This window comes from Notamacropus eugenii, chromosome X (assembly GCF_028372415.1).
Source record: "Notamacropus eugenii isolate mMacEug1 chromosome X, mMacEug1.pri_v2, whole genome shotgun sequence".
Lineage (NCBI taxonomy): Eukaryota > Metazoa > Chordata > Mammalia > Diprotodontia > Macropodidae > Notamacropus > Notamacropus eugenii.
In genome coordinates, this window is record NC_092879.1 from 85,698,355 (window position 1) to 85,713,779 (window position 15,425).

The 15,425-nt window shown below is 39.1% G+C and overlaps 1 pseudogene; it reads right to left on the reverse strand.

Moving 5' to 3' along the window:
• LOC140515475 (WD repeat-containing protein 82 pseudogene) overlaps positions 1 to 15,425 on the reverse strand; it is a 445,535-nt pseudogene that overhangs the window by 351,401 nt on the left and 78,709 nt on the right.

Genomic DNA, 15,425 nt, shown 5'->3' on the forward strand with positions numbered 1-15,425 from the left:
GTAATTTACAAATAGGGAAAGAGCACAAAAGCAAAGGATATTTGACACCAATACTTATAAAAGCCTGACTCTAGTAGCTTTTAGCAACAAAGTATTCTGACAGAAGACAAAATATAACAAGACCAGGGGAATCGCCAGCTTTGAACAAAAGGTAGAAAAAGCTTATCCAAGTTGGCCTGTTAGCAGTTACTGAAAACACAGGAAAAAATTGAAATCAATCAAGCACATTTAGATTCAGCCACAGAAAGTCGATGTCATATGTCATTTTATTGCTGTTGATAGAAAAAAAAAGAGTCCATACAAACACAAAACTGAAAATCAAATTATTAGAACCTCTTTCTATTTGATTTGACTAGGCAGGAAAAAACAAAGCTGATTCATTGGAGACTCACTGATGTTCTCCTCTTTGTAGCAGTGGGTTATTTGGCCTGTGAGTTTTCTGAATTGATCTTTGCAACTGGCAATATAATTAAAGGAGATATTTGTCAGAATAACCTCAGCACTGTCCTTGAGATTTCATGCCAAAATCAAGGTGGCACAACATGCAGAACCCAAGCATCCTTAGTGAGAAGGTAAATGATTGCTTTTCTGACATCATTTTAGTTTAGGTAATTCATCTCAGCTCTAGTACCAACTGACTGCGACAATATTTACGATGCTGCTGACAATGTGAGAGCGTTGGCAGAAGAGAGGTGGGGAACTCATTGGTCAAACAAAGGGAACGTATGACTGAATGGTGCATTTGAAGAACATGTCCCCTAAGGATGAGTCACCCACAGTAAGCCTCAGGCTACAACGAGATTTTTGCCTCCATCTACAACAAGGATAGAAATCGAGACTACATACAGTTTGATGGCTTTCCTATAGAATTTGCCAAATTCATTAATCCATTAACAAATACTTATTAAGCATCTATTATGTTCTGGGCACTGTGCTAAATGCTGGAGACAGAAATAACAATGATAAAATGATCCCTACTTACAACCTAGCAGACATTAGGACAAGAGGACTGGTGCAAATCTCAAACAAAGGGGCTATTTACTCTCTTCTGCATACATCTGCAATTCTTTGCCCAATCCTTCATTCCAGCATTTTCCCATTTAAATGAAACTCTGCGAGAAAATTATGATGCTAGGAATATAGTGTCATATGAAATATTAATTTAAAAATTATATTTTGAAGTTTTATTTTGTATACCACTGCCATTTCCCAGAATCATCCTTGGCCCACATTAAACATCATTAAACAAAGGCAATCTACCAAACAACTACTTCTGATAGTGCATGCAGCACTGTATTCCCACAATTCCCAGCTTTTCTACCAAGAGGAAAATGTATCTAATTGTCTGTTCCCTGGGATGATTGGTCATTATTCTTCACTTAAACTCAACTGACTTTTAATTTTGTTTTCATTTACATTACTATAGTCACTGTATATATATATATATATATATATATATATATATATATATAGTTCCAATTTTAGGGCTGTTTTAATTGTAGTCAATTAATTAATTGATATTGCAGTCAATATACATATATATAGCTCTCCTGATTCTGCTTATCTTGCTATAAATCAGTTCATCCAAGTCTTCCTAACTTTTTCTGAACACCTTCCAAAATATTAAATGAGATATATTTAAAATGTTGCTCATGTATGATGGTTTTATTCTATATAAACGTGTGCTTGATTCCTTTGACTTTGCTTCAAATCTAATTGTCCCCTTAGTCGAGAGATATTCTATGTCCCCACAGACTGGCATGTTACGGAGTCTATCAATATACTTCAAATACAAAAAATGCCCCAGAGCCAAATTATTTTGGGAAAGGCAGCCTTAAACAATTTTCCACTGAATAGAAAAGGAGGAGTTAAGTTAATACAAAGGAGTTGCTCAGTACATAACCATGCATGAAGTTCTGTAATCTACATATGGGTTTAACTGGGATCATTATTTCTTAGGTTGAGGGATTTAAGTTTGAAAGGAGAGGGCTGAAGCTGAAATTACCTTCATGATGAACTGCATTGTTTAAAAGACACGTGAGCACATTTTCATCAAGTTAAGTGCCCCAATTTCTTTAGGCCCTGTGATTTAGGCTTCTTAGAAAAGTCAAACATAGGTTGCTGCTGAAGGAGACAAGCTGGGCAGGACTCCATTTGGCCACCTTCAGTAAAATGGGTGGTGTACAGTAGGACAAAGCAGCCCCTCATGCCATTCCCCAGCTGGCCGTTATAAGTCGCCTTGGTGTGGGAAAATGCTTTTCTAGGGTGCTGGATTCTCTGTGCCAAAATGTGGTTGCCTTTCCCTAATCTTTTCTACATAAGAAGATTAAATGCAAGATATGGAGCAGAGGGCAGTAAGAGAATGATGGGTGGCCTCAAAGGCCAAATAAAGAATAAAATGAATTTCTATCTTCAGAAATGAGTGTCCAACTATGCCAGATAATTCCTTCCTAAGACATTTTTTGTTGGGTGGATAAAGAACACATGGTAACATCTGGAATTGAACTCTATTTCTCTGGCAACATATACCATATACATATATATATATATATATTTCTCTCTTACTGGGAGGTTATATCTGATTCCAATGAATCCTTCCTGATTGTTCCTCCTTTCTCCTTCTGGCTATATCAGAACCATCTCTGTCTGGATAATAATAGTGACAGGGGAATTTTCCCAGGAACAGAATAGTAAAACAGAACTTCTTTTACTACATTTCCTGCATGTTTGGAACCAGAGACCTCTGCTCCCCTTTTCCTTCTCCTCGGCTACCTAGTGCCCACCTCCATCCTGCCCACAAAGTCCCCAGCACATCTTAACGCCACTGCAGTGCTCTGAGGCTTATACTTTCTGTCTCAGAAAGCAGTCCATACTGTAAAGTCATTCTTTCCTCTCTGTGTGCATCATTACTATCATTCTCTCAGTAAAGAAAGTTTCCCAAAGAAAATCTGATAGACAAATTCAAACTAAGGTATTAATAACTGAACATTGCGTAAAGTTACCTCTCACAAGAGGATGTGAATTTTCCTCTGGAAAAAAAAAACACATTTTTCCTTCACAAATGGGGTAGTTGCTTCTTCTTTCAAAAGTCAAATACCTTTGTGAGGGAACAATACTTTACTCTGTTAGCAGTCATTGAGAATCCCTCTATAAAAATTCACACTGATACTTGATCTTAGTATAAAGGTGACCCTGAGTTCTCCAAGTCTATTTGAGTAAAGATGGAAAGACTCTGACCCTAACAGAGACCAACATGAAGAGAGATGTAGCCATATACCTACATCAGCTGCAGAAGATGAAGCAGAAAAATTCCTTGAAAAATCTGAGAATCTTCTAAACTCCCATGAGACTTGGACATTTCAATACAAAGGTAAACACATGACAGCAAAAGCAATATTGGACAATATGTTTCAGGATCAAGAAATGAAAGTCTGAAGATCTCATACCTCTCTAACATGAATTCTTTCTTCAACAAGAGTCATGACAGTGTGGTGGAAACTGGGCACAGACCAATGCCTGACACCGTACACAAGAATAAAGTCCAAATGGATACATGATCTAGGTATAAAGGCTGATACTATAAAATTAATGGAACAAGGAACAATGTATTTGTCAGATTTATGGAGAATGGAGAAATTTATGACCAAACAAGAGATAGAGAATATCATGAAGTGCAAAATGGGTAATTTTGATTACATTAAATTGAAAAGTTTTTTCACAAAGAAACCTAATGCAACCAAAATTAGGAGGGAAGAAGAAAATTGAGAAAGAATTTTTGCAACTAGTGTCTGTGATAAAGGCCTCATTTCTAAAATATATACAGAACTGAGTCAAATGTACAAGAATATAAGTCATTCCCCAACTGATAAATGGTCAAAGTATATGAACAGGCAGTTTTCAGAGGAAGAAATCAAAGCTATCTATATTCATATGAAAAAATGCTCTAAATCACTATTGATTAGAGAGATGCAAATCAAAACAACTCTGAGGTACCACATCACACCTATCAGATTGGCTAACATGACAAAACAGGAAGATGATAAATGTTGGAGAAGCTGTGGGAGAGTTGGAACACTAATTCATTGTTGGTGGAGCTGTGAACTGATCCAACCATTCTGGGGAGCAATTTGGAACTATGCTCAAAGGGCTACAAAAATGTACATACCCTTTGACCCGGCACTTCTAGGGCTGTATCCCAAAGAGATCATAAAAATGAGAAAAGGTCTCACATGTACAAAAATATTTATAGCAGCTCTTTTTATGGTGGCCAAAAAGTGGAAATCGAGAGTATACCCATCAACTGGGGAATGGCTGAACAAGTTGTGGCATATGAATGTAACAGAATACTATTGTGCTATAAGAAATGATGAACAGGAGGAGTTCAGAAAATCCTGGAAAGACTTATATGAACTGATGCTGAGTGAAAGGAGTAGAACCAGGAGAACATTATACACAGTAACAGCCACAGCGTGCAAGGACTGTTTCTGATAGACTAAGGCCTTTACAGCAATGCAAGGACCTAAAACATTACCAAAAGACTGTTGAGGCAAAGTGCCATTGACATCCAGAGAAAGAACTATGGAATTGGAACGCAGAGTGAAGCAGACTATTTTCTCCTGTGTTCATTTTGTTTTGGTTTGGTTTTTCTCATGGTTTCTCCCATTTGTTTTAATTCTTATATGCAAAATGACTAATATGAAAATGTTTTTAGTAAGAATGTATGTGTAGAACCAAAAAAACAAAACAATACAAAAATAAGAGTCACAAGGTGTGTGGGGTGAGCACCAAAGAATTTCACAAAAAGTGAAACTGACTATTATTGTAACAGAATGAATATGAGCGCTTCTGTATAGTCAAGACCATCAATTAGTCAGAGCAATGGTCAAAATCACCACTCAGTTAGAAGAGAGAATAAAGATGAGAAGACATCCTGTGCAACAATAGTGGCCTCAATTTCAGTTTAACCAAGGTACTGACCTCAAAATACAGGGCATGGAAAGAAGCAAACACATTATCACTATTTTTTAAAGAAATTTACTTTTTCAAAGACCTTACTTCCAGGATTTCTTGAGTTCTTGAATTCAAGAGGTGACAAAATAGTTCACCCAGAACATAATATAATTGGAAAAGGTGATAAACTGATGGTGTAACAAGAAAGATGAAAGGTAGAGTCAGAGCTTTGCACTTATATCTACAAAATAGTCCCCAAACCAGAGGAAGCCCTCAAATATATGAGGCAAATTGTATATGGAGGATTTACCAGAAGGCATGCACAAGACTCACACAGAATGAGGATTGAGGGGGCTGCAATCTGTACAGGAGAAAGGACAAGACCCATCAACTAAAAGTTGCAACAAGAAAACAATCAACTGAAGCAAGCAAGGATTGTCAGCAACTTAACCCAAAGGAAAGAAATCATATTAGTGGAATTTCAGGTACTGTGCTTAGTACTTTATAAATATTACTTCACTTGCTCCTCAGGACAACCCAGTGAGATAGATGCTGCTGTTAACCCTATTTTACAAGTGAGGAAACTGAGGAAGGAAAAGGTAAAGTGACTTGTCCAGCTAGATTTTAACTCTGGTCTTTTGGACTCCAGGTCCAGTGCTCTGTACTCTGTGCACTGTGCCACTGAGATGTCAGGAGGTAAAGGTTCTTTCCCAGTGACACAGCTAAAAGATGTTAGAGCCAATATTTGAATTTGGGTCTTGTGACTGTTTTCGCTGCGGTACAATGGTGGATTTCTGGCCTGGTTTAGGAATACTCTTTTCACTGCCTGGAACAGGTTGGTTAAATTACAAACTCCAACCTCGACATTTATACTCTTTCCCTCCCAGCGCCTACCACTAGAATACTTCATACACGTGGAGTCAAAGCTGCTTTTGATTCAAAATGTAAAGGAATATAAAGGAACATGCAAAGAATTTTAGCAGAACAGAAAGAAAACCCCTTCCTTTTAGGAAATGAGCACAGCCAAGTAACAGTTTTTGCTTGATAGTCTGTATTTCTTCAATCTTCACGCTGCCTCAGGGCTCTGAGCCCAAAGGGCAAGTGCTGTTCACAGATTTCTAGAAAGTTCCTAGAAAGCTAGAGCAGCCTGGGATCTTAGGTACCATATAATTCAATCCCTTCCTTGTGCAGTTGTGGAAAGTAAGGCCAAAGGAGAAGTTTGCTCCTTATTACATAGTTAGTTTATGGCAAAGCTGGGATTAAAATCCAGCCTACTTTTCCAAATATAATACAGGTAAGCCAATATAGAGGGGACCCAGGATGCAGGACTCCTAGCTCCTTTCAGATCTCCACTCAAGTATCACTTCCTACACAAGACCTACTATGCTTATCCTATAAGTTATCATCGTCCTATGACTTTGTAGATATTTGATGTTTAAAGGTCTTATGGGGAGATGGCCTAGTAGCATAGAAGACCTGGGTTAAAGTCTTGCCTCTGACACATACTGGCAAGTCACATCATCCCTCAGCACCCCAGGCAACTCAATAATGCTGTAAATTGCAGAGCAGAAGCTAAGCTGTATTGGGGGAAAGTTTTCTCACTGGGAATGGCCCAAATCAAAGAAAAGACAGGTCTGAGCTTAAACAATGCTTTATATTTACTTATCAGTGTATACTCTGTATGCCCCCAATCAAAAGTGATCTGCTTATGGAACAGTCTATTTTGTTTTGGGCTTTGTACCCACCCCCCATCGGTGCCCCACAGAGTGTATGGAGCTTAACAAAACTGTGGTGAATGAATTAAGGAGTTAGAGCCAGAAAGGGGTTTAGAGACTACCTAGATCAGCTGTTTCATTACACTGCTAAGGCCCAAAGCAGGGCAGTGACTTGCCCCAGGTCACATAGATGGCAAACAGGAGGCCCAAAACAAAGTCCCCTGGTCCCAAACTGGCATTCTTTCCAAGCTCCAGAAGTAAAGCCCTCTCTCTCAGCTTTCCATACCTCTTCTCCTCCTTCCTCCCACTTGGATGGATTCCACAGATTCTCTCCCAGTAATACATTAGGATGGGAGGAGACAGCTTCTCAGTCAAAGTCAGGTCCTTCCAGGCCCAGGGGCTAAAGATAGGAGGTGGAGGGGAGGGAACTCCTGATCTCCTTGGATCTCCAAGACACTACTCCTTGCTTCTTCTCCCCGCCTCACTCAAAAATGAAAGTTTCTTGAGGGTTGGGACAGTATCTGGCCTTGTGTATCTTCAGTACAGCAGTCACTTATGAAATGCTGTTGAATTCTTAAATTTAATTCAGCATCAGACCAAATAACTATCCATCAATAAAAATTGTTTTCTATAAACGAATGAGCTTCTTAGGAAAAATCTGCAAAGATAATAAATGTTCTTTTCTTAGAAATCACCTCTAACACTCATTTTGTAGTAAATTAATGCAAATAGGCGCAAGCATTACTAAAGTAATACATTTGATTGTACTGAGTGGTTATAAATGGTATTGAGAGTAATGGAAACAAACAGAGTAACTTTAGCAATAAATATCAGAAGAAAACCGCACACACCCACCACAACAATTTTTCCATATAGGAGTGTTTAACTAGGCTAAGCAGGGGACCTCAGGTGAATGATGGAAAATGGCAAAAGGAAGGATCTGCCTTCACTCCATATTTCTAGCCTCAACTCATCTTTCTCCCTTTCCCATCTTCTGTTCCAACTAGCCTGGCCTACCAATGATTCCTCATACTTGCCAGTCCTTTCACCTTGGTGCCTTTTCACAGGTCATGTGCCCCATTGCTGACCCTTTCAATTGGTATCTTCTTGAAGCTCGGCCCAGGGGCCACTTTATTTGGCAAACCTTCTCTGATTCTACCAACTGCCATACTTCTTTCTTTCCTTAAACTGACTTGTATTTACTTAACTGTGTCCATGTTAAATCCTCTCGGTGGATTATATGCTCTTTGAAGGCAAGGACTATGTCCATTACCTTTCCAAAGTCGGGAACACAGTGCTTTTAGCAGACAACTGATCAAAAGATATATGCATACATTCCCTAGAAAGGGAAAGTGACTTCACCAAAGTCAAATGGTGAGTAGCAGAGCCAGGGTTCAGATGCAGGTTCTCTGGCTCTAAATCCAATACCTTTCCTGATAAATCCTGCTGCCTCCATATTTGCTGAAATATCAAGATACCTTGACTATAAAGGCCTTAGCCCCTTTCAAAATATTTGACATTGGCAAAATAATTCCAAGAAAGAGCCTATATGTCCCTTGGTTTGTCAAAATTCTCTTTGTGTTCATGTTATTAGCAATGGGGGTGGGAAGAAAGATGCAGGTGGACTGGCCAAGAGAGTTCCTGAGGTCCCTTCCTGCTCTAGATTTCTGGATCTCCGAAAGTCAAATATTCAGCAGGGAGATTTAATATCATGGCAAGAACCAGACTGCACATTTCTTAACCAATTAAAAATCAAACAGCTGGTGTCCTTGGAAGGGAGAGATCAAGACAATTGGCCTTTGTCCTGGTTTCTTCCCTGAGTCTCTCCTTTAGTGACTGAAAGGTTTTCAAAAAAAAAAGAATTGAAAAAGGGAAATAGAACATCTTCATGCCATTTTTAGGGACAGCTTCAACAAAATACAATGGCAAAGATTGCTGGTACATCTCATGTTCTCTTTATATGTCAAAGGAGATGTCAATTCCTAGCTGTGTGTCATATGGTAAGGTGCTTAACTTCTCTGGGCCTCAGTGAAATGTGAGGCTTAGACTAGATGTTGTCTAATGTTCCTTCCTACTCTAACAGTCGATGATCTCATGATCCCATTACAAGGAAATGCTTTATGTGTATTTTGCTCAGAGGCTTTGAAGTTCATGGGTCAATAATGACAAAGACTCTCATGTCAAAGGTAAGTGGAGGAATGATCTATTTTTGAACTAGAAAGAGCATATATACATGGCACAGGGGGAAAAAGTGCTGTCGAGAGTTGGAGCGTGGATTTCAGGGAAGCATTGTTAACACATTTACCTGAAGAAACCTGGGAGGACATTTATCTTTTAAGCATTTTATACAGAATGATAATGAAAATGTCACCTCTCAAATATCTATTAAAAGTCACAACACTGACTTATGAGGCCTGTTTGGCAAAGTAGTAGCAGTTTCAATTATTTACCTTTTAAATGTCGAATATCAAGTTTCAACAGTCAAACTGTCCACATGTCAAAAATATATATAAGGATTTCTTTTTTATCATTGTTGAGAAACATGCAAATATAGAACAGGAGACCTGTTCAAAAAAGTAATAATGCTTCTTCCTGAGGAGTAAGAACATTTTCAGAGTGAAACTTGCTGAAATGTATTCTCTAATTTGATGCCATCTTTCTTGTATCTGAACTGGGCATCCCTTGAATTGATAGGGCTATCACTTTTTCATCAACTATTCCTTTGACCAGAAGTATTTTTCACAGAGGCAGCTTGTTATACTGGATACCGGATAGAAGATCATCTCAACTCAGGTAGACCTGAATTTAATTTCTACCTCTAAACATAAAATGGCTGTGTGACCACGAGTAAGTGACTCAACTTCCTAGAATGCCAAGCAACTCTCTAAGTTATAATAGATAAGTTGCCAGCCTGTATCAATGGAGCTCATCAGAATGGAAAGTTTTCTGGATTCTCTGTGAGCTTGAGTATGAATTCTTCCTGTCCTCTTTGGTGTATATAATAAACTTGTAGTATGTTCCATGTCTTGGTAGCATCGGTTCCTCACAAATGAAATGCAGATCTCTAGGAAAGAGCCAAAAATAAACCAAATTCAAGTGTTATCTGGGTTTGAATTATGGGTGGAGACAAACTTGAGCCAGAATAGAAATTATGTAAAAGGCTCTAAGAATGAACATATCAGTGTATGCATCCAGAGCTTGGGTTCTTAACATAAGGGTTCCATTTACTTCCTTTGTATTTTGCACACTGAAATGCCCACAAATTATAGTCTTGTTTTGGATGGTGGGGCTAAGTCATATAAGACCCAAGCCAGACACAGGTTCCTGCCTTCAGGGAGTTTTTCATCTTAAAGAAAGCTGTCTCATTCCTACTTACTAGAAGCTAAGGTGAAGGATAGTTTCTCACGCTGCTGAATTAAAGATGGTCAGAGTAAAATAAGAAGCAATGCCAGCTCTGTTCGCACAGTTTGGCTCTGTTCAATTGGGAAAGGGATAATCTCCTGACTGTAAAGTATGGGCTAAGCTTGTAAACTTGTAAATGAGCATTTGTGGATTGTTCTTGTTAGTATTACGAGAACAATGCCCAAGGCCCGAATATTGAACTTTAGACTTGCCATTAGACTTTCAATCAGCTAGTTTTAGCATCTTCCCACTCTTCATTTCTCTGCCCACTAATTCCTCGTCCTGTCCTGCTTGCTCAGGAAGTGAGGTTCTGATGTTCCATGTGTGACATTCTGTGCTAGAGCTGTGATTATAATTGCAATTTTGCAAGGCCAGATTTATGCACAATGACCAATATAATGCTTAGGAGGAAGAGTATATGAATTAACAAAGGCTTCCTTTTTTAAAAGACACTAATAAAAGTTCTCTGCTTCTGAATTTAAATGAAATACCATTAGCATATTTGACATTATTTAATATTTTTACATATTACCCAGGAGAATCTTTGCTATTATTCTATGATTTTTCTTACTTAATCTCTGACTTGGCTTTAAAGGACCATATTGTTAAAGGAATTTCTCATCGTTATATTCACTGAGCTTTAGGATAAGCCCTGATTTTAATAGGCTCAATAGGCTAGAAATGATCAGGTCACAATGTCAAGTCTTGCTTGCAGGGCGGCAACTAAATAATATAAGACAGTTGGCTCTTATTAAAATTTTTTAAACCCCATTTTTCTCTTTTCTGTCATTGAAGTCCTTTTCCTCTCTCCACATGCAGAGCAAAAGGATAGCAAATCACTACCCATTCATTCAATATTCTGTTTTAAAGACCAAGTATTATCTTTCTAGAGCCTCCTATGCTTTGTATCTTAACATCTCCCCATTGTTTCCTCAGGAACAACTTCCCTTCTCCCAAGGAACCTGAAGAAAACCCAAGGAGAAATCCTGGGAGGCTGAAGGATGGTTTAATTTGGACATAATGAAGTTGTACCCCTTACTTTGCGTAGAGATTACTGGCTTTTCTGCATTGATTCACTCAAAAATCTCCCAAAGAACAATCGTTAATCCAAAGGACAGCTCCAATTGACTGAAATGATTAGAAACATGACAACACAGTTTGGTTTTTCTATTCTCTGCTGAACTTCACTGCAGTCTTTTAGTCAAATCTCCACATTCTCTTACGCAGTGCAACCAGCCTCTCTTCCCTCAAAGCAGACATAGTATAAGAAAGGCAACAAGATGAAACGAATGGCACGAGAGGAAGCAGCAACATAGTTCAGTGAAAGGCATGCTATTCTTTTAAGTCAGGAAGACTTGGGTTCAAATCCTGCCTCTTATATTAACTTACTGTGCAACCCTGGGCAAGTCAGTCATGTAACTTTTCTGAGCCTTGGTATGCTCATCTACAAAATGGGGCAAATAACATCTGCAGTGCCTTCCTTTGGGGTTGTTTGGAGTTTCACATGAAATAATGGAGTTTGTAAATTACTTTATAAATTGAAAAAAGTTCACTAAAACTGTGTAAGGGCCAGGGTTAAGCTGAGTTAGTCGACTAGCCCATTCCCCCTTAGATCTGACACCTTCATCATATCTCACTTGTATTGATCAGATGTGTCCATTAGGTATGAACAAAGCTTAGACATCTTCTAATGAATGAATGGATCAATCAATCAAAGGCAATTCAACTAGAGACAACAAAAAGTCTATTTGGAGTGGTGGAAGAGCTTGACCGCATTTTGTGGGGCTTGGATAAAACCATCGAGCAAGTGAGAAATCAGAGATTCAAGCAAGTGAGGAGCCATTAAAGAGTGGTCCTAGTGAAACTTCTGCAAAAGACTTGTTGGGGTGGGAGGAAGGATAGGAGGAGAAGAACCTTGGCCTTAGCCATGGCTTCAACCTCCAACTCACCACCTCATCTCTTGGTTGGAGGAGCACCTTATGAATTTCAAAGCGTTGGAGGATTTGGGTCTTCCCATCAGCACTCCTGCCCTAGAAATGCTGATGCCGTGTCTGCACTGGGAGCCAAAGACAAATTAGACAAAATGGAAAGGCAGATTCAAGACTCTACAAGAGATGCAGCAGAAGAGCTACCAGCCATAAGTTTAAGGACAACATCATGAGTATCCCATGAAGGAGGAGAAAAACTTCTAGCCACCAAAAGCTGAATTATCCCTTTGCCACATGAGCCCTCTAAGCCTGAGCCCACTGTCTCCTGGAGTCTGTAAGTGCTGGTGGGAGAGGATGTTACAGACTTTGGGTAGATGTTTTGAACTAACAATTCTTACTTACCATTTTAATAAATACCATATTCTATAAGTTAAATGAGTATTGCTAATTTATATCAACTGAAAATCATGGGAGGAAACACAATGATAAGGGTTCATGAGATACAGCAAGACACCCCAGTCCCTCAAGGTTAGGGGTGTGGGCCCAGAGCACATGCTCCAAATGTCTATTCTGATTGTTGCTATAAATGAGGAAAGGAGGTGGCATGATCAGAGGCCAAAAGCATCAGGTAAAGTTACAAGCGGAAAAAAGGATAGGATGGGACTTGAAGTGGGAAGCAGGGGCCATGACTTAATGGACAAGGATAATAGCTTATACCTCAGCTCAGGGACTGGGCAATTAAAATAGCAGCCAACATTTAGGCAGCGTTTTAAAATTTACAAAGACATTTATATGTTTATTTCACTTAAGCCTCTCAATAACCCTATGAGGCAAGGACTACTAGTACTATTATTACTATTCCCACTTCACAGATGAGGACATTAAGGCTCTGATAGGTTAAGTAACTTATCCAGGGTCACAAAGCTACTAAGTTTCATAGGCAGGACTTGAACTCAGTTCCCTCCAGACTCTATCCACTATGCCCTGCTGCCGCTACAAAGAAATTCTATGACAGAAAGTCGCTGCATACAAGTAAGGTTTTCTCCTTACCTTTAATTTTCAACAACTTTTCTCACATCATTAACTTCCTTAATTAACTAATTCATTTTTTTAAAATGTGCTTTCCATTTGTTTTTTCAAGATGCTATTTGGGAAATAAACTCAATTTAAAATGCATGTGTGTTAATAGAAAGCACGACAACACATTTTTCTAAACTTGTTCAACTTTGCTCAGTTATTGGCAATCACTGGATTGGAAGAGACCTTAAAAAACAATTTTGCCCATCCCACTACTTCAGGAAATACCCCATTTCTGCTCTTCCATATGGATGAGAATCTTTTTTTTTCTTCTCATTTTAAAGACCCTAGAGGTAATTCATTCAAGAGTAACTTTGGCCTAAATCCCTCAACTTTCTGTTGAACCCATACTATTCTTGTTCCATCTTTGATGAAGAACTTGTGGTTGTTCAGTTGTTCAGTTTTGTCTCTTTTTGACCTCGTGGACCATAAGTATGCCAGGATTGTCCATGGATTTTTTTCTGGCAAAGATACTGGAGTGGTTTGCCATTTCCTTTTCCAGTGGATTAAGGCAAACAGAGATTCAAAGACAGGGTCATACCACTAGTAAATGTTTGAGGTTCAATTTGAGCTCTGGTCTTTCTGACTCTAGGCCCAGCCCTCTATCCACTGAGCCACCTTGCTGCCTCCTTTTGTCATCCTTTTAAGTTAGAGACTACTAAAAGGAGCTCTTTTCTCTAGTCAGACTCTAACTACAATGAGAGTTAGAGGGAAACTAAGGATTGAGGAATTAAGTAAATCACCTACTCCAGTGTCTGCATTTTACACATAAGGAAACCAAACCCCACAAAAGGGAAGTAACCAAGGTCAAACACATAATAAGTAGAAGAGGCGAGATTTATACCTGGGTCTCCAAATCCCATGTCCTTTCCACCACTCTCACTAACCCTCAAGGTTTCTTGTTGCTAGACTGCAATTTGTCCATATATTGTAACTTATTTTCTTACTTGCTTGCTAATACCTATCCAATTTACATACAATAGACATTTTTTCATCTCCTATCTTTGTACATATGGCATTTAGTTGTGTGATTACGAAAAAGGCATTCATTCTGAGACTGTTTTCTCATCTATAGTCTGGGTATAAAAAGAAGAAAGGACACCATAAAAGAGGTGTGTACCCTGAAAAAAAGTCCTGTAATATTGGCGTTAGAGTCAGGAAGACCTGAGTTTGAGTTCAGCCTCAGACACTTACTAGTCTGGGTAGGTCATTTAACATCTCTCAGCCTCACTTTCCTTATATGTGGATAACAATAGTGCCTACCTGGCAGGACTGTTGTGAGGCTTAAATCTTAGTGCTACATAAGTGCCAGCTATTATTATTATTATTAACTAAGAAAGAAGGATAATCAACAGAGAGCCTTTGACTGTACTTGATTACAGCTTATACAATGTTAACAGACACTGAAGTAGGTCTTCAGCACATTTTATGGACTCTAGTGGAAGATACCTAGGAAGCAATAAAGAAGGGTACCCAGGATGGGCAGTTAGGGATGCACTTCAGTCTTCATCAACGGAGAGCCAACACACATTCATAAGATTCAAATCTATGAGAGTATCAATTAGGCACCTCCAAAGCCTCTTCATAGTGTGTAGGTACACTAGGTTCTCACAGACTCTGCCAGGGTAGTGCCAGTTCTGGCATTTCATAACAGGTTAGAAAGGCTCTGAGGATGGGCCCACTGTATGGGTATAATCTGGGTACCAATCTAACAAAGGTAAGAGAGGCTCATCACCATGCTCATCCCAGGGGAACGAATTTTTGGTCACAATAATATTTGAAAAATCTCTCTGAAGACGTTTCTGGCTCAGATAGCTGCTCGCATAGGAGACATCCCTCGGATCTTCCTGAATAAACTCCATTTGTACTCCATTGGTACCTTCATTCTCTAAGCTGTCTTGATCAGTTCCATTACACATAACTGGCTGCCCTTCTGCCCATCCTTTCAAAACCTAACCCTGGTTCTATCCCACCCTCTACCTCCTCCGTTCCTACTCAAGTGTTACTGAAAATTCCTGAATGAAGTCAAATGGCCATATGCACTAAATCCACACCAAATTAACATCCTCTAGTCCCAATTAGAACCTCACTGCTAAGTGGAAATCTTGTCACTCATCCTCAATTAACTGGCCCCTTCTCAAGGGCTTATTTCTAATTTTCTCTTCATTCCACAGACTTTCTCCCAATTGTTACTCAGTAGAGGACCTTACCTTTGACTTTACTTAGAAATAGAGGCCATATCCTGTAAGTTCCCTCTTCTCCCCCACTTGAAATCTCAGAACTCCTCTTTCTCATCCCTCATCTCTTACCCTTTGTTCCAGTCTCTCTGGAAGAAATGGATCTTTCCTTTGTC